The following is a 23,059-nucleotide window of genomic DNA, read 5'->3' on the forward strand; positions in this document are numbered from 1 at the left end:
TACTATTTACAGTTTATGTTCCTTTGGACCACTCCTGTGCCACTTCTGCCTTCGATCTGCATTCCCTATAAGCTGCCTAAAGCGTGTGGCTATGTGTTACTCCCAGTTGAAATCATAGTACCCAGCACACTGTCTGGCACAGTGAAATCACACCATAAATGCTTGTTGAATTGTGCACTATTCTGAATGACGGGTCTGACTTTTGAATTCAGCATTCCAATGTTAGCCTTCAAATGCACATAATTTCCCAAAAAATACATGTCCCAGAGTACAAGTAATTCAAGCAGGGAACAGACACTGGGCATTAACTATATCCCAAATGCTTCTCTGGAGTCTAGAGATAGTGGAGAAAATAAAAGTAGACCAGTTTGGAGTTCCCGGAAGTGTGTGATGGAACTGGGCATCTAGTGCAAGTACAGGGACCTCAGAGGGGGAGATTTCATCGACTTAGTTTCCCATGGAGACAAAAGCCTTAATAAAGGGTCACCAAAATAATGACTGCAGTTCAGTCGAAGTGAGCCCCACAGAGAGCAGACACTAAGCAAGAAAGACTGCATCTGTTCCCTCCTGATTCCTATCCCTAAGACAAGCAAGCAGCAGGACATGTAAAGATAAGCCAGGGCTTGAGTGTAGCCATGCTGTTTGCCCACTATGTGATGACAAAAAAGAGTTTGCTTCTTCAAGAATGTGTTACAGGAAAGGCCATGAACTTGGTTGGTGGTGTGCTGAGACGCAAGTGGTTTAGGGTGACAATGTCAGAAAGCGAGAGGCATAGGGGCAACCAGGTCTAAAGCTCAGGGGAGATTTTTGTACTAGTAGTATTGGGAAGGTAAATTTCCCTGCTGCATTTCTTGAGGCTGTTTCTTTTATGCTGACATCCAGAGACAGGATGAGGAGAGAACAGAGCATTAAGAACTACAGGAAACAGTCAGGGGAGTGGCCAAGAAGCTAATTCCTCTGATGAAAGGGTTGTCTCTTCTGTGTTTCTGGTGGACCTCCTTTGGGCAGCCCTTATACCTCTCATCAAACTGCCCAGGAAATCCACTTTTATCCTTCTCTTTCCCCTCAATACTGTGAGGTCTCAGAGGGTCCAGCTAAGGCCAAGGCTTAAATAATTCTTGCATCACCAGCAACTAACCCAGTGTTATAGAGTAAGTAAAGGGATGAATGGACTGTCAAAACTACAATCAAAAATGTTCTATTGGGAAGACTTGCATCAGGAAACTAAGAAAGGACTTTGGAAAATACAGAACACACTCAGTTCAGCACAAGAGCTGCCCGATAACGTAGTGAACCACTTGGAGTAGTAGTAGTTTTAATCACAGAATGCCCAGTAGCAGAGATGCATGACATTCTCCTGACTTCCCAAGGGGTGGAAGGCTGACTTCAGTGTCTAAAAGAAGCAGCCCTGCAGTCTGTGACTTCAACAATACCACCTGCATTTACTGACTTCAGAGAGGAAGAGTACAGCCTACCATTTGAAACAAAGGAGAATTATCTGCAGGGTACAGTTTTACGGAATTTCCAGAAGGCCCACATATTCAGCCTTTCCCTCAGTGTTCAGTACTCTAAAGTCGAGCCATCTGCCTCCCTCTAAATAGAAGTTTACCTGATGACACATACTTGATTGGCATGTGTTCCACTCACAGATTCACCCCAGTCCAATGGCAAGTCCCTTGAGAATAAGGACCAGGATAATTTATTCATTGGTCAGTGGGCAGTGGTGCTTACACAGTGCTGAGATCATGCTACCCTCTTTCCTTAGCCTCCAGCCCAGTTCATAGGAAGGCTGTGAGGATTAAGGAGTTAATAGGGGTACTACTCTATCCTGTAGGAGGATCTGAAAATGAGCTAGCCATTACTATTATACACAAGACTGACTTTCTTCTATACCTGGGGTAGCACCAGTCAATAAGGCTTTGTTGAAACTTTTTAAAAATGAGTATATTCATAACTAAATATGAATGTTGCTGTCACTCACCAGGAATGCTTATTAATCTCTACTATGTGCTGTATACCATGTGGGATGCTGAAGAAGACTGAAATGGGGAAAAATATACAGTTCTCATTTCCAAAGATTTTACAATCTAGTGATAAAGATAATACTGGTTTTTTTTTTAATTAATAAGTAAACAACTTTATTTAGCAGTATATACTAAGCACATACTTGATCGAGTCCTAGGTTGTGAGGACTTGAGGATAATCAATGTTTTCAGGGGAATCAAGTGGATTCCTCAGTAAGGAAGGTTAGACTGTCTTGAAAAGTGTTGATTTTGTCTTACTATTCTACAAGCATCCCTGACACAGTCAACTCAATGAGGCAAAAAGGGGAGGTGTGAGGAGACACAGGCAATGGAATCAATGGAGCGGCAATGAATTTCAATTCCTCGTCAATGTTAGATTATTTAAAACAAACCTCAGCGGGGTCAAGCAAGTGTGGCTGTTCCTCTCTTGTCTTACAGAGATGCTTTCCCAGCTTAGGAGGAAGCTCTCAGGTTATGAGTCCTCTGACCCACTGAGGGACAAGGAGCAAACTGTCACAAAAGAAAGACACACAACTGACCTAGCACTAGTGGGTTCTAGTGAACTCACCCTCAGTGCCCTAACAGAAGAAAACACCAGCACCATTGACTGCCTTCTAACAACCATTTTACAACACACTTAACACACTTTATACGTATGAGAGGGCACACTGGAGGCGGGGGGGGGGGCCGGCATTATTATTTCCCTAATGCAAAGCAGCTGAGCCTGACAGAGGTAAAGGACTTTCTGGGTGTGGCTCTGAAAGCTTGTGTTTTCCCGGAAGGTTTTGAGCTAGGGCCAAACCAGACCCAGAAATTCCCATCTAACCCTGTCTCAACACATGACTTTCATTAACAAAATTGTATTGCCCTTTTCTGCAGAAAGTGGTACCATTATGATAATAAAAACATGTCCATTATGGGTCAATTGCCACCTACATGGTGGTGAGGAGAACTCAGGAGGGAGAGGCAGGGAATGTTGAGAACAAAGAAGGGCCTGGCCTCTGGGCCTCCTTTCAGGCCTGGGGCTTAGACAAGAAGGAGATGGATCAAATTGGAGCTGTAGCATGATCAGCCTGGGCTAATCTCCTACAGTCCAAACTTGGGCTCTGGAGAGTTTTGTTCCAATCATCAACCCTCCCACCTCACAGGTATATTGTCTGGAGGGCAGAACAAGGAGTACCCATGCCCCCCCTCCTGCCTCCAAGCCCCCTCTCTGGCCACCTACTGGATTCTCAAGGACTTCCTGACATTGTTTTGCTGTTCCATCCTAACAAATGCCCGCCCGACTTCCAGCTTAATGCTCACTTTTTAAGTTTAATTTGGATTTCTGGGTTGGCTATGGTCATGAAACATACTGACCACTAGTTGATACCTCTGGTATGTTTGGTTGACTTCTATCTGACCAGTATCCACTCTGTGCCCATAGCCAGAAGCCAGCGCACCCATCTTGGCCAGTCACTCCCTGGAAACTCCAAACACAGCCGCTTACAGAAATTTTCTCCCAAACTCTGAAGTAAATTGTTTATTGCCTAAGAAATAAGAGGAATTTTTGTGTACTGCCTTTACAAATTCTTACTCTATAGGTCTAAATGGGCCAAGAATATCCATTTCTTATGGCGGGTGACTCTAATGTAGTAAGAACCTAGACAGTGTTAGAAATCAAAGCATTAAACTTCCTTTATGCACCTTCTCTGGTATTGTGCTTTGAATTTGAAATGTCTCCCTTGAAGTCATATTGTAAATGCTTGGTCCCCACCTTGTGGTGCTGTTTTGAAAGCTCCCTGCCCCTCCTTATATTCCCTGCCCTTTCACTGCTTCCTGTCAGCCAAGAAGTGAAGAACAGCCCCTCTTTGACCTCCTGCTGCTGTGAGGATCTACCAAGCACCTCCACTCAACTGACCATCAACTGACCATCCTGAAGCCATCCTTCTTCCTCTTCTAAGCTGTTTCCATCAAATGTTTCACTGCAGCATTAAAAAATGACTAACACATTGAAAACTAATGAACAAACTCAACCTTGGCCTGAACCAGGCAAAAGGGCATGCTGATCAAGAAGACCACTGGGAAAAGTCCCTCCATGACAGCTCCAATGTTAAAATGAATATATATATATATATATATATATATTCATTTATATTTATATATATAAATTTCCATATATAAATTTCTATATATATATATATATATATATATATATATATATATATATATATATATAAAGGAAGATATCAGGAATGGAGAAATTTGGGGCAAGCAATTTTATTCTGAGTCTCATAGAAACCACAGAGGAAAAGAAACCAGGGACTGTCCTGCCATTCTTTTTGCTGTAAGGGCAAAGGGGAAAAAATACACACTGTGCTTCAGAAAGCTGAATCTCTATTCCCTGCATTGGAGTCATTCCAAAGACTCATATCATCAGCCATATTCATTACACAGTAGGCCTCTTAATAGGCCTATGAGGCTATCATTAGAACCTCCATACACAATGGAAATATTACTGAAAATCCAGCAGCAGTGGGAGAGAGGATGACACAGCTTTAACTACATCTTTCTGGTGTTTGTATGCAATCATCCTGATAAGGCAGTATGAGTGGCCTCCTTTTCCATGAACATAGGCGGTGATGCCTACTATTGAGTTTTCAGTGTCTTCTTGCTGCTCTTCCAAGGAATTTGACCACCTACCTGTGCAGGAGCAAGCATTGCCTAGTTCCTGCCTACCTCCTGGAGTGTCCTCCCCATCATTCTGAGAAAGCACTCTAGCATACCAGCCTTCAGAGAAGATGCAAGTCTCTTTTGCATCTCCAAATCCTCACCTTGCTCACTCCGCCAAGAGGACCACATTCCAAAACTTCCAAATGACTGCTGTCTCCATATTCTGAAGGGCTCAACCAAAAGTCTCTTACTCCCTTGAGTTGTCCCTCATCAGTGATTTTCAAACTCAGCTCTCACCCCACCCCATCATGAAACCCATTGCAAGCTATACATCCTGTATCCATGCAGTGTCTCCTCACTAGAAGGTGAGAGTAGTGATCCTATGCTTTGTCATCACTGTATCCCCAAGATTCGTTATAGACAAGACCTGGTACACAGGTGCTCAACACATACTTGTTCACAAATGGAGAGCTGCTTTCTGGTGAGGCTTGGAATGCAGGTTTGCCTACATTGAAATCTGGCTTAAAAGATCCAATACTCCAAGAACATATCCTTCCAAGGAAATCAAAGAACCCCAAAGAGCATTCACTCCAAGGAGAGTCAGCCAACTTCGGCACAAAGATGGCTCACAGATCCTGCTGGCGATGAGGTCAGATTTCTCCCAAGAGCTTCTTCTGGGTAGAGCCAAATGTGTTCCTCCCTGCAGTCTTTGGTCAGGGTGGGGCAGTGCACAGCACAGGGTAGTGGGATTCTTTTCTTCTATTCCTTCCAATCCAATAGGATGAAAACATCCCTCCAGCCCAAAGGCACTGAAGACTACTACGTGGTATAACAAAATAAAGAGACACTGTCTGGACATGAATGAAAAAAAAAGTCCTTCCCGGCTCTTTTCTGAACTCAGCGCCCATTGGCATGACTGCACAGCTCAGGGCAGCAGCCTCTCCTAAGCGAAGCTTCCACCCTGAGCCCACAGAGAGGAGCACTAACCAGGGAAGAGGCCACCCACCTGTGCCCGCAGCCCAGCCTGAACTGAAGGCTTATTATCACAGGCAGTCCTTGCTGTTCCCTCTGGTTTCCTCTCTCTTTCCCACACTCTTCTACAGCTCCAAACGGGCCAAATGGTATCCAAACCCAAATTCCTCCTCTCCAGTCTATCCTTCTCTGCAGCCACCTGGGGTAGGAACATAATAACCAGCAAGATCTCCAACTGGATACCAAGGTGGTATGGCCAGAGACTGTGTTCTTGCTGGACCACTCTCAAGCTGTGGGACCTTGTGCAAAATTGCTCCTTGCCTCGGTCTGTAAAACAAGTAAGCTGTTCTCATTCATGATTCACCCACGTGTTTTTACCACACTTGGAAATTGCTTGTTCTTATTTTAAAGGCATGATTAAAAGTTTATCCTTCTACCTCATACTCTATCAGCCCAGCAGATGCATTTTAAGGGGACAGTGGGTTAATTCAATGAGCTCTTAGATACATTTTACAGAGCATGACTTTAAATATAATTCTAAGACACAGAGGAACCAGTCAGTTCATGAAGGTATTTTTTTAAAAAAAAATAGTCCCAGGATCCATTGCTGACTGTATCAGCCCAAAGAAAGAAGGATAGCAGCCCAAAGAAAGAAAGTCCAGCCGGGCGGAGGTGGCGCACGCCTTTAATCCCAGTACTCGGGAGGCAGAGCCAGGCGAATCTTTGTGAGTTTGAGTCCAGCCTGGTCTACAAAGTGAGATCCAGGACAGTCTTCAAAGCTACACAGAGAAACCCTGTCTTGAAAAAACAACAAAAAAAAAAAGAAAAAGAAAAAGAAAAGGAAAGAAAGAAGGTCCTACTTTTATCAGGATTTGATTTGTCAAATATTTAAGCCCCTGTGATGTGGCCAGCATTAGGGGCCCTAGACAAGAAGATTAGAAGACATAGATCTGTCTGCAGTAGGTGTAGCAGGAACCAGGTGGGATGTAGCTGCGCATTCTTATAATCCCATTGCAGAATAGTAAGAGGAACAGGCTGCAAACTTGGCGAGTGAGGTGGGTGTTACTTTTCCCTGAGTCCTTATCCCTAGAACAGTGCCCAGCATGTAGTGGGGACTCTATTGGCATATCTGCTTAAATTTCACAATGAGCCATCAACTAACTACTCCAGAGGAAGAGTGGTTGCAAAACTCATTTAACAAAGGGCGAAGCATAGTTCAGCTCATAGCAAGGGTAGTGAGTGAAATCCAAGGAGGAAAACATCAGGTACCTCCACTTGTTATCACAGTTTTCAAAACTTACCAAATGGGACTCCTACAACCTGCAAAATGCAAGGTCTGTAAATATGTATCCAACTGTTCATCTGTTAGGTCACTTTCTGTTCACAAGCTTTCAGTGGCTTTACAAACACCTTCCTGTGGCTTCTGTGACCTGCCTCACTCCTGCAGTGCCTTCCCGTCCTTCGGTTTCTCTGGAATCACCTGAATGCTCCTCTTGCTCATTCCACATCGGTAACTTTGGCTCCTTAAAGCTGATAGAGGTTCTGATCATTCTATCCTCCTCAGAGCTGTGGCATTGGTTGGCTCTCTATCCCACCCCACCCCACGCCGCCCCCAATTTTCTTCCCAAGACTCCCACGCCATCATGCCCACCATCTTTTCTATCTCAGTTCAAATGCCATCTCAGTGAGCCCTACCCCGAGGATCATGTTTAAATGCAACACACTCACTCAAACTACCTGTGCCTGTTCTACTTCTTCTCTATAGCATCGCTTTTAACATACTCTTTTATGCTCACAGGTTTGGGTCTGTTTTTTTGTTTTACTTTTTTGTCCTCCTGAACCATCCTTATGCACATTAGAAGTAAAGCACAAAAGAGGTGAGAACAAACTTGTTCATTTGCTGATTCTTCCCAAGTGTCTCAAAAAGCACCTGCTGCCACACAGAATGCTCAGGAACTATTTGCTGAAAGAGCAAATGGACCACTCACTTGGCAAACTGGTAAAGACAATTACTGACACAAAGGATGTGAAGCCGGTCTGTGAATGTGGGAGAGAAAAATTCCAGTCCTTTATCTCTGATCTTACTTCCTTATTCCTATTGCTTCCAGCCATGACACCATGTTTTCATTGTTTTAGTCAGACCTTATTCTGAAAATCTACATTAATTTTTTTTTAAAAATTTGTTTTGCTAACTTGGTGCATTAAAGAATAAGACAATGTCCAAATGGCATAGGGGTGCTTTAAAAACACCTCCAAACAAATGGGGTTTGATTATGTTGACTCTGAGTGATCTCTACTCTCCAAACATTTATTTGGATAGCTTTGTTTGCATTTACTATAGCTATATACCATAGCCATATAATTACATGCTGGTGCCTTCTTGAAAAATAGTCAAGAATAGGAGAGGTCAGGGCCAGGAAGATGGCTCAGAAGGTAAAGACACTTGCCCACAAGCTTGAGTTCCATCTTTGGATCTCTGGAACCACATAAAGGTGGAAGAAGAGAGGTAAGTTCACAAAGCTGTCCTCTGACCATCACATAAATTCCATGGTTTGCATTCACATACAGTAATAAATAATTACAAGTAATAATAGTAGTAACAGTAGTAGTAAATGATCATGTTTTTCAAACAGTATGAGAAGTGATTATACACATATTCTTTTCTACACTTCTTCTATCATGCTGCAATATAGAACCTCTCATCTCAGGGGTTCCTTCACTGTACCATGAAAAACTTTGTGCCTTCCCAGGTAATTTATGGAATAAAAGCCGCAGGTAGATCCTAGCTGCAGGCAAGGGCTGCTTCTAAGGCTGGAACACAAGCTATAAAAGGTGGGCCAGAGGGAAGCTAATGAGCTCAGTGGGAAAGCACAATTAGCAGTACTGACCAGCCAAGCTGTGTTTACATTCTGACTGCCAACTCTAATGCCTGAGCTCCTGTCTGTGTTTATTGTAGGCATTAATGCCTGTCAGGTCTTCATTTCTCAACTGGAACCCAAGCTCAGTCAACGTTTTCACAGTAGAGCAGCAAAGGTGAACAGTGACAGATGCACTTCTGTGGCTTCACCTCTGACAATCACCATTCCTGTGACTATATCTCCGGCTGTGGCTGCTGGACCCAAAGTGGACCCTTGCCCCCACACTCCTCATGTCTGAACCAGGAATACATGAGAGTAGTTCGTCTTTGCCTGTAGTTACAGCTGAAGAGATGCAAATTCATGATCTTGAATGCCATCATTAGTGAGCCCATGGCAACTGTACCACTTGGGCCAGCAACCCATCAAGACAACAAACTAGATCTGCAGAAAAGCGAAAACAAAGAAGAAAGTATCATCTGCATATATACAAGCAGCAACAATTAATGAGAAAAGAGGTCATGCATTTGAAAGAGAGCAATGAGGGGTATATGGAAAAGTTTGAAGGGAGGTTAAGAGAAGGGGGAAATGGGGACTTATAATCTCAAAAATAAAAGAAATTGTATTTTAAAACAAAGGAGTGCTCATTCTCTAGCTCTTGGCTGCCCAGCACCCCACGGCTCTGCAGCTCTTGGGTTCTAGCAGCTACCTAGCTATCTTTTTGTTTCCCCCAATATATCATTTTCTGGATTTCCAAAATGACAGGGCCTTTGATTCATTGTTTTAATGTTCTTCATTTAGTATCATGTTTTTTGTAGTCACTGAATTGCAAGATGGATAAACAGACACGGAACGATGTTATATTACTCTTCATCGCTAGTTAAGCTCATTACTGATTTAATGACTCTGTTACATGACATTTTCCCCCTTGAGCATATAGAAATTTAAAGAATAATTATAATACTCTAAGTACTATGATACTAAAATTTTTTTAATTTGTTTAAAATCAGGATATAAACAATCAAGTTTCCCTATGGCATTTTCACACTTACTTTTGGTTGATCCTCTCCTCTCATCTTCCTGTCCCTTCCCAGTTTGAACTTCCCCCACCCCTTCCTACTTTCATGACAAATGTTCTATTACCCCTCCCCACCCCCTTTCCTTAAAACTTGTTTCCCTCTCATGACCATTTTTTGTATGATCTACACCCACTACTGCATAACTATACATAAAAATAGGGTGTGTGTATGAGAGAGACTATTCAGTGTCTTATCTTTCTACTGGTGACCCACTGTTGCTTAAACTGGTTCAAACTTTTGCGACAAATAGAGCTTGTGCTAAGAACTAAGAGCTACATTTACAGCTAATCAAATGAAGCTATGCTGCCTAAAAGAATTAAAAATAGAGTGTGGCATCACATAACTGTAAGCCCAAACACTCTGGATTCTAAGGCAGAAGAATTAGTCGGACCCAAGGGTGCTTTGGCAGCCTGGGAAACAGTGAGAACACTGTCTGAGAGAGAGGATGTTTAAAGTAGACCTTAGTTAATTTATTTACTCATTCTATTTCTGTGGATCATTTAATAGTTCTGATGCCCTCCATGAAGGATTCTGACTGTCATAGCCCCCCAGGCTCTTGCTGCCCAACTTCCATCCCACCCTGTCCTGTTTCTTCCCTACAATCATGGTTTATCAAATTACTTTCTAGATGTAAAAATCTGGCCAAGCCAATTATCTTTAAGATAAGGACACACCTCAGCTACATAGCACATGTTGAATCCTGGGTTCCATCCTCAGCAGACGCTCATGCATTCATACACACACATACACAACACACACACACACACACACACACACACACACACACACACACACACACACATTTTTAACTAAAAATACAAAGGTTAGCTTCCTCCTTTTACCTCATCACCTGATGCACATTAGCCTCATTCCTCCCTCTGATCTCCCAAGATTCCCTCACAAAGCCCACTCCCTCAAACAAACAGTGGGCTTCTCATGCCCCTGTAAACCTCCGATCCTGATGTGAAACTGCTGTGGTTACAATAACCAGGACAACTGCTGCTTCTAGCCACACGCTGTGGTTTAGTCTGGAAGGAGGTAAAATGAGAAAGTCTTCCCCTGTCAGTCACGTGAATGTGCTTCCGTTGTCCAGTAGACCAGCACTGCTGACGGGTCCACATCGCTCAGCCCCAGTGCTGTAGATGGATTTCGGGAAGCTTCTCCAAGGTAGTAGGCTTTGTCCAGCCTGAAACTTTCTCATTCCCCTCTACCCTTCAGGTTCCAGTAGGAACCGACACATGCTTTCCACATGATAGCCTCACTGCTGCTTAGTGGAAATCTAGAATGGCTCATTTCTTATTTCTGTGGTCTTAAGCACCAGTGCTTTGGATTCTGCCTGGCGATATCTGTGCCGCAATGAATTAAGCAAAATTAAGGAGCAAAGTCTTAGTGATCTCCTGATGCAGCTTATAATGTACTGGGTGTTTTTAAATTGCTAAAAATAAAAGTCTTTTTAGATATTTCTCACTACAAAACAGTGTGGAGAACATTAGATGATGATGTATGTGTTCATTGGTTTCACTTAATCATTTCATGATGTTTGCATACATCAAAACATCACATGGTACCCCATAAATATATACAATTATTTGTCAGGCAAAGATAATACAGTTTTAAGTGCCTGGCCTCACAGAGCTCTCTGTATTTCCCCCTCCCCCTCCCCTTTTATCCTTCTCCTTTCCTATCCCCCTTTTTCCTTCCTCCCTCCCTTCTTCCTTCCCAGGAATATTTGTGAAGCACCTACTACATGCCAGATCTTGTTCTATGTGCTAGAAATATACCTTTGAACAAAATAATCCATCACAAACTCACATTCTAATGAGAATCTAAAAGAGTAAATTATGTAATATTACAGTGAGTAATAGTAGAATCTTAGAAGACGACCAAAGCAGAGGAATGAAGCAGAAGGAAAGACAACTTTGGCTGTCATGGTAGAAACAACACTGCATGCAGAGACCCTGGAGTGGATGTAGATCTGACACATAACAACAGTGTTTCTTAGTGCAGTCGTGGGACCCACTGAGGTTGCAAAAATCCTCTCAGGGCATCTGCAAAGGTCGAAGTCTTTCTTAACAATGCTGAACTGCCAGATGCCCCTTTTTAACCCGCATACTCTCACAAGAATACAGTGGGGCTGTTCTGTAGGTCCTGTGACACGGCATCATAATCAGGATAGCTAACAGCATGCACTTGGACATTGCTTTTTAGAAATTCCTTAGTTTCCATTTTGAATGGGATAGCTCTTGTTAACATATTATCCTCATAAGCAAAGCAACACTGGGTGGGGGCAGGGGAGGAAAGAATCAGTTTTAGGAATGCAAATTAATTCTGAACCCAGAAAGTTTTAGACTAACAACAATAGAAAAAAATTAATCATTCAGGGTGCTTAGAGAGTGGGAGAGAAAACAGGAAGCTGGCAAAGGGGCAGAGAAGAAGTGGTTCAGGCAAGAAGGAATGTGTCATCATAAGGGTGCTTTTTTCTAAACGAAATGGGGAGCCCACGCTTGGAATGTAAGTCAAGGACCTACCATGCTGAGTGTGATACTGAACACTGAAAACTCAAGCAGAAACTTTCAGCTGAGTCTGCCAGACACTCTAGCACCCTAGGGCACTCAGGAAGCAGAGGCAGGAAGATCATGAGGTCAGGACTCTGTCAAAGCCAAAGGCTGGGGAAGATACTAGAAAAGATTAGAAAGTCTGAATAAGATCCAACATTCAAATTTAAAGCCATCTCTTTGGTTCCTATATTGAGAATTAACTCTGGAAGGAGGAAGAATGGAGCAATTAACTCTAGCAGGTGAGGACATGAGGTGAGCTGTGGAGTTATCAGCAGCACATCTTATTGGGAAGACAGGATATACATATATATATATATATATATATATATATATATATATATATATATACACTGGGTCATCGGCGAATATTTCTCTTACAAGGTGATATTTGAGCAGAGACCTGAATAAAAGTGGACAGCAACCTTCATGGATGCCTGCTATCCATGTGGCAGGATCACACAGATGTCAAAGAAGAGGACCTTATCCAAAGTCACCTGGTCAGCTCTTCAGAACAAAGAACTGGGGGTGAAGCTGGAGCATTCTCCATTCTCCTGAGCAGCCCACGCACAATTCCTGGAGCCGAGATGGTGAGAAAACTTCAGTTGTTGCCCTCTTATCTCTATTGACATCAGTGTCTGGCTTGCATCCCTTTTATTGGACAGCCGCAAAGGATACCAATCACTGCTCTTCATCCCAGAAGCACAGCCTGTGACTTGGATCATTCAGAAATTCTTTAGTGATCTCCCACTCTGACTTCGTTCAACAAAAAGCTCCTCTTGTAGGCAAGATTCCAGGAGAAACACCTGTTTTCTGAAGAAAACAAACCCTCCCCAAAGTATTAAAGATGCTCACAAGAACGCTAGAAAATAGATTTCAGTTTAAATATGACTCTGTAAAATGGAGCCAAAGCCTCCAAGTGCACTTCCAGGACTTCTCTATTCGACTCGGTGACATAAGAAGAGTCCTTTCACATCAGCACAAGTGCACCAAGCTGTCTGCTTCTGACAGCTTTGCTGGCATGGAAGAAGAGCATTGCCTTGAGAACTAGAGTTCAAGGCTAAGAGCTTTGTTCTAGCCATGAAACTGCAGAAGTGGGGCTCAGTTTGTTCTGTATAAATTTGTACAAAGTTGAATAAGTAAAAATAAAATAATAGTAATAACCAAGAGTAGAAATTCAGTATGCTATCCCTGTCTTCTTTGTTTTTTTACTGCAAAGATTGATAATTAGGTGCCATCAGAGTGACCCTCAGGATGCATCTCTTTCTGGAATGCTGTATGCCCAAAGTTTGGTCCCTATGGTTTAGAAACTGCTTTAGGACCTCCACAGAGCCCATCTCTTGTCAATACACTAATAGTATCATACTTAACTGTCACTGTGACTATTCCATGGGTGTCCAGACTAAATATTATTTCTACTACTTCTGTGATAGTGCCTCTGAGATTGACATGTGTGGTGGTTTGAATGTAATTGGCCCCTACAAGCTCATGGGGAGTGGCAATATTAGGAGGTGTGGCTTTGTTGGAGTAGGTGTGGCCTTGTTGAAGGAAGTGTGTCACTATGGTGGCCAGCTTTGAGGTCTCCTATGTTCAGACTATGCCTAGTTCGGCTCACTTCCTGTTGCCTACCAGTCAAGATGTAGGACTCAGCCCCAGCACCATGTCTGCCTGCATGCTGCCATTTCCCATGATGATAATGGACTAAACCTCTGAACCTGTAAGCCAGCCCAATTAAATGTTTTCATTTATAAGAGTTGCTGTGGTCATGGTATCTCTTCACAGCAATAAAACCCTAACTAAGACACCATGTGAGCTATGACTCTGTAAAGTAGTTCACTTTCCATGAAATTCTGCAGGGAGAGAGGGCATAAGAAAGAGGCTCTTGCTCCTGGGCTGCCTGGATGCTGATTTGAACTGAAATACAGCACTTCTGCCCCTGGGCTGGCATTTACATCAACTTATTTTGTTTTTACATCTCTGACATCAGGTGGAATTATACCACTGGCTTTTCTGGTCTCCAGCTAGCAGATGGCAGATGGTGTGATCTCTCAGCTCCTATAACCCCAAGAGCCAGTTACTCAGAATAAATCTCTTTCTGTGTGTTTTATATACTGTTTTATTATGTCTCTCTAGAGAGCCCTGTCAAATGAAAATTCTATGTCCTGTGATCAAGTTCTTAATTTACAAACAAGCTTACCACTTTACTGTGATGAAAGGAAAACAATTCTTCTATATACTTTAAGGATCAGTGGTAGACCTCACCTGTGATGGGTAGTGGCAGCTAGATGCGGGAGGTCTCAAGCCACTACACTCCCTGAGCTGTTTCTTCTTACTCTTAGTTATATCTTCTCTTTCAGTTGGTAGTTGCACGTGTGTGTGTGTGTGTGTGTGTGTGTGTGTGTGTGTGTGTGTGTGTGTATGTATGCATATATGTGCTGTGGATATTGCTCTGTATAAATAAAATGCTGATTGGCCAGTAGCCAGGCAGGAAGTATAGGCAGGACAAGCAGAGAAGAGAATTCTGGGAAGTGGAAGGCTGAGGCAGAGAGACACTGCCAGCTGCCACCATGAGTACCAACATGTAAGATACTGGTAAGCCATGAGCCATGTGGCAAGGTATAGATTTATAGAAATGGGTTAATTTAAGATGTAAGAACTAGATAGCTAGAAGTCTGAGCCATTAGGCCAAACAGTTTAAATAATATAAGAGTCTGTGTGTTTATTTTATAAGTGGGCTGTGGGACTGCTGGGGCTTGGCGGGAGCTGGAGAAAAACTCTCCAGCTACATGCTAGCTCATTGGATAAAGCACTTATTACATAACTGTGAGTACCTGAATTTAGACTTCCCAGCACCTACTTAAACACTTGGTAAATCCATCAATGCCAGGTGGATGTGGGACCCCACCTGTAATTCCAACATTCAGAAAGTAGAGAGCAGTGATCCTGGAGCCAGGACCAGCCATATAGGCAAGCTCAAGCTTCATCTGAATAACCCTGCCTCAGTGATTAAGGTGGATAGGAATTTGGGAAGATGCCTGTTGTCAGCCTTGGGTTCCACACTCATGCCCACATATATTCATACACACATACATAAACACACACATACTAATACACATATAACATGCATTCATATCTCACAGACACATGCAAAGTAACAGAAACCAAAAGAAATTTAAATCCTAGATCTGTACCACCACCTGTGACTAACTATAATTTCAAATCAATCAAAATGAAGTAAATTTAAGTTCTAGCTCTTTCATCACTGGCCGCACTTCAAATGCTCAGTACAAAGCGTCTGGTGCCTGCCTGCCATATCATATGGTACAGAAGTCTTATGGATACTGTTGTTCTGTGTCACCTTGAAAAGACTGTAACATCAACAAATGTCACTGAAAGGTTTCAGAACCCCAGTTATGACTTGTGATTACCATTGCATTAGAACTGGACAAGGCCTCCATGACCATGCCTCTAAGGACAAATGAACACCTCACTAATCTGCTGAGTGCCCCTGTAGCAGTGACACTGCTCTACAGTTGTCACAGCAACACATTGAAGAGCAGCAGCAGAGGTGTGAGCTTCAGCTTTTCAGCCTGACAGCGAAGAGAGCTCCATGGTAACATGAGCAAACATGGAGGCCAGGCTCTAATGGAGCCTCTACCTCCTAGGCTGCCCCAAAACTGTATGAAAGCCTCTGCTTGGTGTGGCTGGTACTCCCTGCATCTGAAATAAGTCCTCTTAGCTGTGGGACAGAGTCTGTCATGTGTGTTCTGCTTGGCTGCTCAGTGACACAGTCAGCCACTTCTTTGAGCCAGTATGCTCTAGGTCACAAGCAGACTCTATGGCCTCCCCCTAGCCTGGAGAAGGTCACTTCCTCCTTGTAGACCAGTCAAGTGTTAAATACCATACCACACTCAACAATACTTTTCACATCCAGCCACTTGAAATAAACTATGCACCTTCATTTCTTTCCTATTGAGGAACAGTTCTGCAAGCTAGGGGGAGGGGGGGAGTGCTTAAACAAGAAGATGCCTATTTATAGAATGATGTTAAATATATATAATGACCCTCTGTGTCTGTGGATTTCACATTCATGGACTGAAAATATTTTTTAAAATGTGTTATACTGAACAAATATTAACAATTTTCCTGTCAGCATTCCCTTGACAATACAGTATAACAACCACTTACATAGTGTTTTTAATGCCGTAGGCATTACCAGTAACCTAAAGATGATTTAAAGTCTGCAGAAGGTTGTGTTGGTTCTATACAAACACTACACCATTTTATGGAAGTAACCTGAGCATCCATGGACTTTGGTGTCTGCAGGAAGTCCTGGACCTAATCTCCATGGATACCAAGGGATAGCTATATCCACAAAGGGGAGAAAACAAACTAGTAATTGTAGGCTTGCACATGCAATGGGGCTTGATTGTTCAAAGAGTGTCTGTCAGGCACCTTCTAGGTGCCAAGCAGAGTTGGATCCTGAGGACAGCAATGAACACATTAGGCAACCATGGGGAGGTAGCACAGTGGGAAACTTCAATAGGGGAGGGAGAAGTAAAAGCAAGACAGTCCACAGTATGTTTGCTGTTCTGAGTGCCAAGATTGGAGTGGTACAGCGGGGGACAGAGCCAGGTGCAAAGGCATGTATGAGTGATGCTGGAAACAGTGTTGGGGGAGCGGGTACTGGGATAACATTTGAACACTGGCCTGAAGGAGCTGAGGGAGCAACCCAAGCCATGGAGAAGCAGAAATTCCTCCTCTGTCCTGTATCCTTCCCACATGTTTTCAGAGCATCACCACCCACCAAGGATTTGTTGAACATTACTTTCAAGAAGTCACTCTGAAAAAAAAAAACAGTTACCTGAGTTCTTTTCTTTAGTGTTGAATGTATGCATATTCCAACTATAAAATGATGCTATAATACTAAATATGTTCTTCCAGATGAAACAGCTACTGCCCAGAAATGTTTATAGACCCTCTGTCTCCAATTTTTTGTCTTGTCTAAAGCAATTCTGATGGCAAGTTACAGTCTTTCCAAGACTTTTTGGGGACTTGAGTCTTCTGAAAAGAATGGCTTTCCACATTCTCTCTCATTAGCAGAAGGTTTACCTTGCTTACCATTAATGGCTGTATACAAACATTGTCTGAAAAGTATACCCTGGGTATTTCAAACATGAAGAAGAATGTGATAGAGACTGATGAGATTTCTAAGTAACAGGAGGAAGCTGGGAAAGCTCACACACACACACACACACACACACACACACACACACACACACATACACACACTGTCAGGTTCACCAGCAGCTCTTAGAATATCAAGAAGCAGAAGGCATCACATGAGGAACTCTACTGGTCCCCACCAACAGTAGTGAGTCAGGCCACTGGAGGATAACACTGACTAGCTACTTCACAGCCTCACACTTGGGTACACCCACTCCCAACAACAACCACTCAGTGCTTTCAGGAGAACAATGATACTAACTCTGTCTCTGTGTACCTTCTAAATTGCACCTTACTTGTTTGTCACTGATGAAACATGATTAGGAAATTTGCCTCAAAGAATTCTGGAAAATGTCATTTCTGAGCTTTAGCTCCTGGGATTTAGGAAAGATAGAGAGTCTGTTGTTGATTATTTTACTTTTTTACTCTTTGGCTCTTTACTCTTTTGGGGGGGAGCCATCACCCAGCTCCCAAATAATTACACATGGAGTCTTATTCTTACTTATGAATGCAGTCTTAGCTTGGCTTGTTTCTAGTCAGTTTTCCTTAACTTAAATTATCCTGTCTACCTTTTGCCTCTGGGTTTTTAACCTTTCTCTATTTCTGTATATCTTTTCTTTCCTTCTTATTCCATGTCTGGCTGTGTGGCTGGCCCTTTCTTATCTCATTTCTCAATCTTGCTCCTGATCCCAGATTTCTCCTATTTATTCTCTCTGCCTGCCAGCCCTGCCTGTCCTTTCTCCTGACTTGCTATTGACTATTCAGCTCTTTATTAGACCAATCAGGTATTTTAGATAGGCAAAGTAACACAGTTTCAGAGTTAAACAAATGCAACATAAAAGGATCCAACACATCTTTACATCATTAAACAAATGTTCCACAACATAAGCAGATGTAACACTGTAGATGTAACCAACCGTCTTATTAAATAAGAAACACAGAACCAATGCAAAGAAGAAAGCCAAGAGGTCAGAGCTAAGAGCTAAAACCTTACCCTTCCTCCTGCGATGGTCCTACCTCTCCGAAAGAGAGCTACTTCCTGTGTTAAAGTCTTTATTAAGACTTTTGGTTCTGCCTTCTCACTGGTTGTAAACCCAACCACATGACCGCCTCGTCACCACCTGTCTGTATAGACCTCCAGGTCTTCTATGGTTGGTATTAAGATTAAAGGTGTGTGTATCCAATGCTAGCTGTATCCCTGAACACACAGAGACTTACCTAGCTCTGCCTACCAAGTGCTGGAATTACAAGCGTTACGCCACCACCGCCCGGCTTTCCTATGGCTTGCTAATAGCTCTGACCCCCGAGCAACTTTATTTATTAACATATAAATAACATTTTAGTACAAAATAAAATACCACCATATAACACATCTTAAAATAATATTCTACAACAGGAGTCTTCACCCAGGTGGATGCACGGTTCTGATACATACAGTCAACCCTCCTGCACAGTCAGGTTGCTGTAATTTTCCTGAATGCTGCTCAAGAGTGGAATCTTTTTCCTCTACTCCAGCTTGGGGTAGGTCTATCTAAATGCTAGGGTCAATGCCCCACATCAGAAAACATAGCTATTCATCCTGTGTAGCCACAGGTCCTTAAGAGCCATATGCCAGAAGAAGACAAGTAGAATTTTACCATTTTGGTCTGCCTTAAGTCTATGGGTGTGGTCACCTGGTAGACTATTAGCCTAGTGCTGTTGTCCCCAAGACAAGGCTGATGACCTGCCTCACAGACAAAGTTCTCCCCAACTTTCCCTCCTTCTTGAAGCTCTACACCATCGCATTTAGCCTCCCTAACAGAATTTCTAGAGGTTATTATCCTTCCTAATAGACCCGATGAGGTCACCAGAGTCTCAGAGGAACATTAAGACACTTTCAAATTAGTTGCAATGAAATCTGGTTCCTTCTCTTCTCTGTGAAAGTTCCATGTACATAAAGCATTGTTCAATTTCTTTTCTCCCAGGGAAATGTGGTCCACAGGTCTTGGGAAGGGTTACTCCTCTCTTTAGAATACCGCCAAGATTTCATATCTATTAATTCCAAAAGGGAAAGAAAACAAATGAAGTGTCCATGTAATTCTGAAAAGTTTCCCTCATAGGGTGCCTACTCTGCTGCAGTGCATTTCCAGGAAGTGGGAGTGAAGCAAAGGATGATATACTCATAACTTCATGCATATTGTCCTGTCCTGAATTCTAGGTGATAAAACCATGACAGTCATTCAGGGATGTGTGCATTCACAGAAGGAAAAGTATGATAAAAATCTTTTCACAGAGTAAGAGCTGGTTTTATTTGTCCTATGTAGTGTGATAGTATCTCTACCAGTAGACTGCAGATGAAGTAAACCTAAACACAGTTATCTCTTTATAAACCTCTGGAATTACAAACACATTTATATTGTATAGTGAATGCTCAAGGCATGCTAACTGGACAAAACAACAACAACAACAACAACAAATGTGTTCCTGTGTGGAAACTAAATCCTCTCTCTTCTTGAGATAAACAGTAGCATCTAGTAGGAGACCAAAGTGTAGCCTATATAGCTCAGAATATCTTGCCTAGCCATTCTGCTCACAGAGACTTTGAAGATGTGGTGGACCCCTGCTGCAGCTGGATTGTTCCAGTTTTGTCTATTCCAAGCCTTTTGTCTTTGGGTACTTCTTGCTCCCCTAGTCTACATCTTTCTGCAATATTTTTACTCCTAGTATGTAGGGATAGGGGCAGAGGTGACACAGGTTTATAAAGCAAACTGGCTTCCTGCTCTAATCCCAGAGAATGGTAAACACTATGTGGTCCGTGCAGGGGATGGAGAGTTACCTTCTTACCACTAAGAGGTGCTAGGGTATAAGGGCCCAGTTTGGACTTGAAAGAATCACAAACCAGAATTGAGTCAGAGGCAAGCTGAGTTGAGGAGTAGAGAGTACTACTATAGAAGTACTCGGGGTCTTAGTAAGAACTTCAAGAAAATCAGCCAATAAATTATTATTCCTCTTAAGGTTTTTCTCATCTAACCAGAAATCAAGGATTAACCAGCCCCATTTCTTAAAGAAAATTCAAAGATTTGTCATGCATGAAAAAATTCACTTCAAAAACTGACACTTATAATATTGGAAGCCAAAGCCTTACTGAGTTAACAATACTTGTGCATCAAGTTTCTTAAACGGTGTTAGGTCTGAACTGATTTCACCATCAAAACCTTCTTTTTCCAATGTGGCAGAGTCCCACGGTGAAATGTTAGACACTGGAAAAGTAAATACCATGAGCCATTACTAGCTAGTAACAGCCATCAATGGAAAGTGTAGGGAGAGCTGTGATTCAGAATTAGCTGTAGAGAATTATTTGGCCACAGGATGATGAAGAAGTGGCACTTGGCTCCTATGATCTGAGCTTGAACAAGGCATTTTCCCCATTTGAGAAGTCCCCTCTATTTATATAATGAAAAGTCTGGATGGATTTCTAAGGGTTCTTTCACTAATGGATCTATTAAATTAACCATAAGTGCTTCTCCCATTTTTTAGTATAATATAAGTTGAAGCCAAGTCAAAGAAGGAAATATTTCTTCCATGAGCACAGCACTTTGCCCATCCCCCACCTGTGAGTGTTAGTGTTGTAAAAATGAGCTCTGGTTTCTTCTCCACCCAATGAGTTTGCTAGACTAGCATGTGGAGAGTCTAGAATAATACATGTATCTAGTGACCCTTTAGTAGCTGCTCTTTTAGCTTTTCCAAGAAGATTCCAAACTCAATTAAATTTCCTGAGTCTCCCTGCAAAGGCTGGGGGATGGATGCTTTAATATGGATGTATAAATTTATTAAAAGACAAGGTAAGATATTTTGAGATAAAATGTCAAAATGTTCTGGGCATAGTGGAACACACCTAGCAACCCAGTACTTGGGAGATAGAAGCAGGAGGATCTGGAGTTCAAGTACATCCTTGGGTTTATGGGAAGTTTGAGGTCAGCCTAGGTTACATCACGATGAGACCATGTGTTGGGAAAATACCAAAATCCTTTTTATCATTATTTTCATAAAATGTACGTTACAAATTAAAGCATAGAAATATGCCTGCATCAAATTCATCTCAAGAGAAAAGTGAGTTGATCAGTGACTGAAACCTGGTGCTGTTCTCTGCAAATCAACATGACAAGATTTCCATTCTTCATCTAACATGTGCTCCAACAGTATATTCACAAGTGGCAATGATGGAAAGACAGTGGGGCCCTAAAGGATGTGTTTTTATCAGGGAGAAAAACAACACTATCTTGGTGGGGAAAACTCAGCCTAAGGAGTGTGTGCTGCTTTCTATGAGCAGGGCCAGAGACACTGTATGTTTGCAGGGGTAGGAAAAAGCTGAGGACTGCTTATTGCAGGGGTAGAGTGACTCTGGGGACTGCTCATGCAGTCTGTCTAAGCATGTCCCTAAGGTCTATGCACAGGGTTCCTGCCTGATGTGTGATCAAGTTGTTGCTATAGTAAACAAATACAAATTAGACCAAGACAGGTGCGATGCAAGGTTTCCACACAATAGCAAGAGGATGTGTTCCTAGAGAACACAAGAATGACAGACCTGCTTCTAGACAGTCTCAGAACCATTCAAAAGACTTTTCCGGGATAAAGGGAGGCCTGTGTTCCTCTGGAAAAGCAGATCTGTTGAATTTTCCATCTCATGATGTATGTACAAAGAGACACTCTTGTGTTTCCTCAAAATGACACAGCCTAGTGATCAGAAGTAACAATAAGGTAGGCCCCATGGAGCTTTGCCCAATAGTGGTTGGAAGATAATTAGAACATGAAACTTTCTACCCTTTCCAGCCCTCTGCCCAGAGGCCAGCTGCCAGGTTTCCAACTCTCCTCTCTTAGGATTCAGAGTGTCTACATATGCCTCTGTGTGCATGGACACCTTTGAGCTGTACACCCATTGATTATCAAAATAATAAAGTGAGATCAGAATATTCCAGACAGAAACTTATAAGCCTTAGGCTTGAGATGAAGGGCAGCAGGAAGGCCTTTTAGCTGGTGATAGAGTGCTCCAAATTCATGCTTCACTAAACCTGGCTTGTGACTCAAGTATCTGCACTTTCTTCAATTCAAAGCAAACAACCTTGTAAAAATGGGCAAAGGGAGTTGGAGAAATTGATCAATGTTTAAGAGTACTTGTTGTTCAGGTTTGAGGACCCTGGTTTGATGTTCAGCACCCACATGATGGCTAACAACAATCTGTAAACTGCAATTCCAGAGGATCTGACACCCTCTCCTGGCCTTTGTGGGTATTTAACACATATGGTTCACATATATATGGACAGGCAAAACACCCATACACATAAGCATTATTTTAAAAGACTTATTCTTAAATTGGCAAAAAATATAATTATATTTCTCCAAAGTTGTACACATGACCTATAGTGTCAAAAAAAGCCATTCTATACCATCAACCATTAGGAAAATGCAAATGAAGTCTCATGATCAGCAATCCCCCTTCTGGGCATACATCCAAAGGAGATAAATCAGTATGCTGAGTTCTGCATGATCAACTTATCAGAGTATAGTAGTCAAAATTTAGAATCCACCTAAGTGTCTACCAACTAACAGGTAAATATTTTTTAATGTGAAATACTATTCATCCACAAAAATGAATTGAATCCTGTCATTTGCAATAATGTAGATTAACTTAAAGGAAATGTAATATATATTTAATAAAA

At 42.3% G+C, this 23,059-nt stretch overlaps 1 protein-coding gene across 9 annotated transcripts in view; it reads right to left on the reverse strand.

Annotated features, from left to right (window-relative positions):
* Positions 1-23,059, reverse strand: part of Rab28 (RAB28, member RAS oncogene family) — a 186,147-nt gene that overhangs the window by 66,243 nt on the left and 96,845 nt on the right. Inside the window, exon 9 of one of the 9 annotated variants that reach the window (XR_009381861.1) lies at positions 16,560-16,980. The exons of 7 other annotated variants lie outside the window; for them this stretch is intronic. The gene's annotated coding sequence lies outside the window, so the exon portion shown is untranslated. Of the gene's footprint in view, positions 1-16,559; positions 16,981-20,584; positions 20,603-23,059 lie in introns of those variants that run through there. One more of the 9 variants, XR_009381864.1, reaches the window with a different exon arrangement.

The sequence above is a fragment of the Peromyscus eremicus genome, chromosome 10 (assembly GCF_949786415.1).
Source record: "Peromyscus eremicus chromosome 10, PerEre_H2_v1, whole genome shotgun sequence".
NCBI lineage: Eukaryota > Metazoa > Chordata > Mammalia > Rodentia > Cricetidae > Peromyscus > Peromyscus eremicus.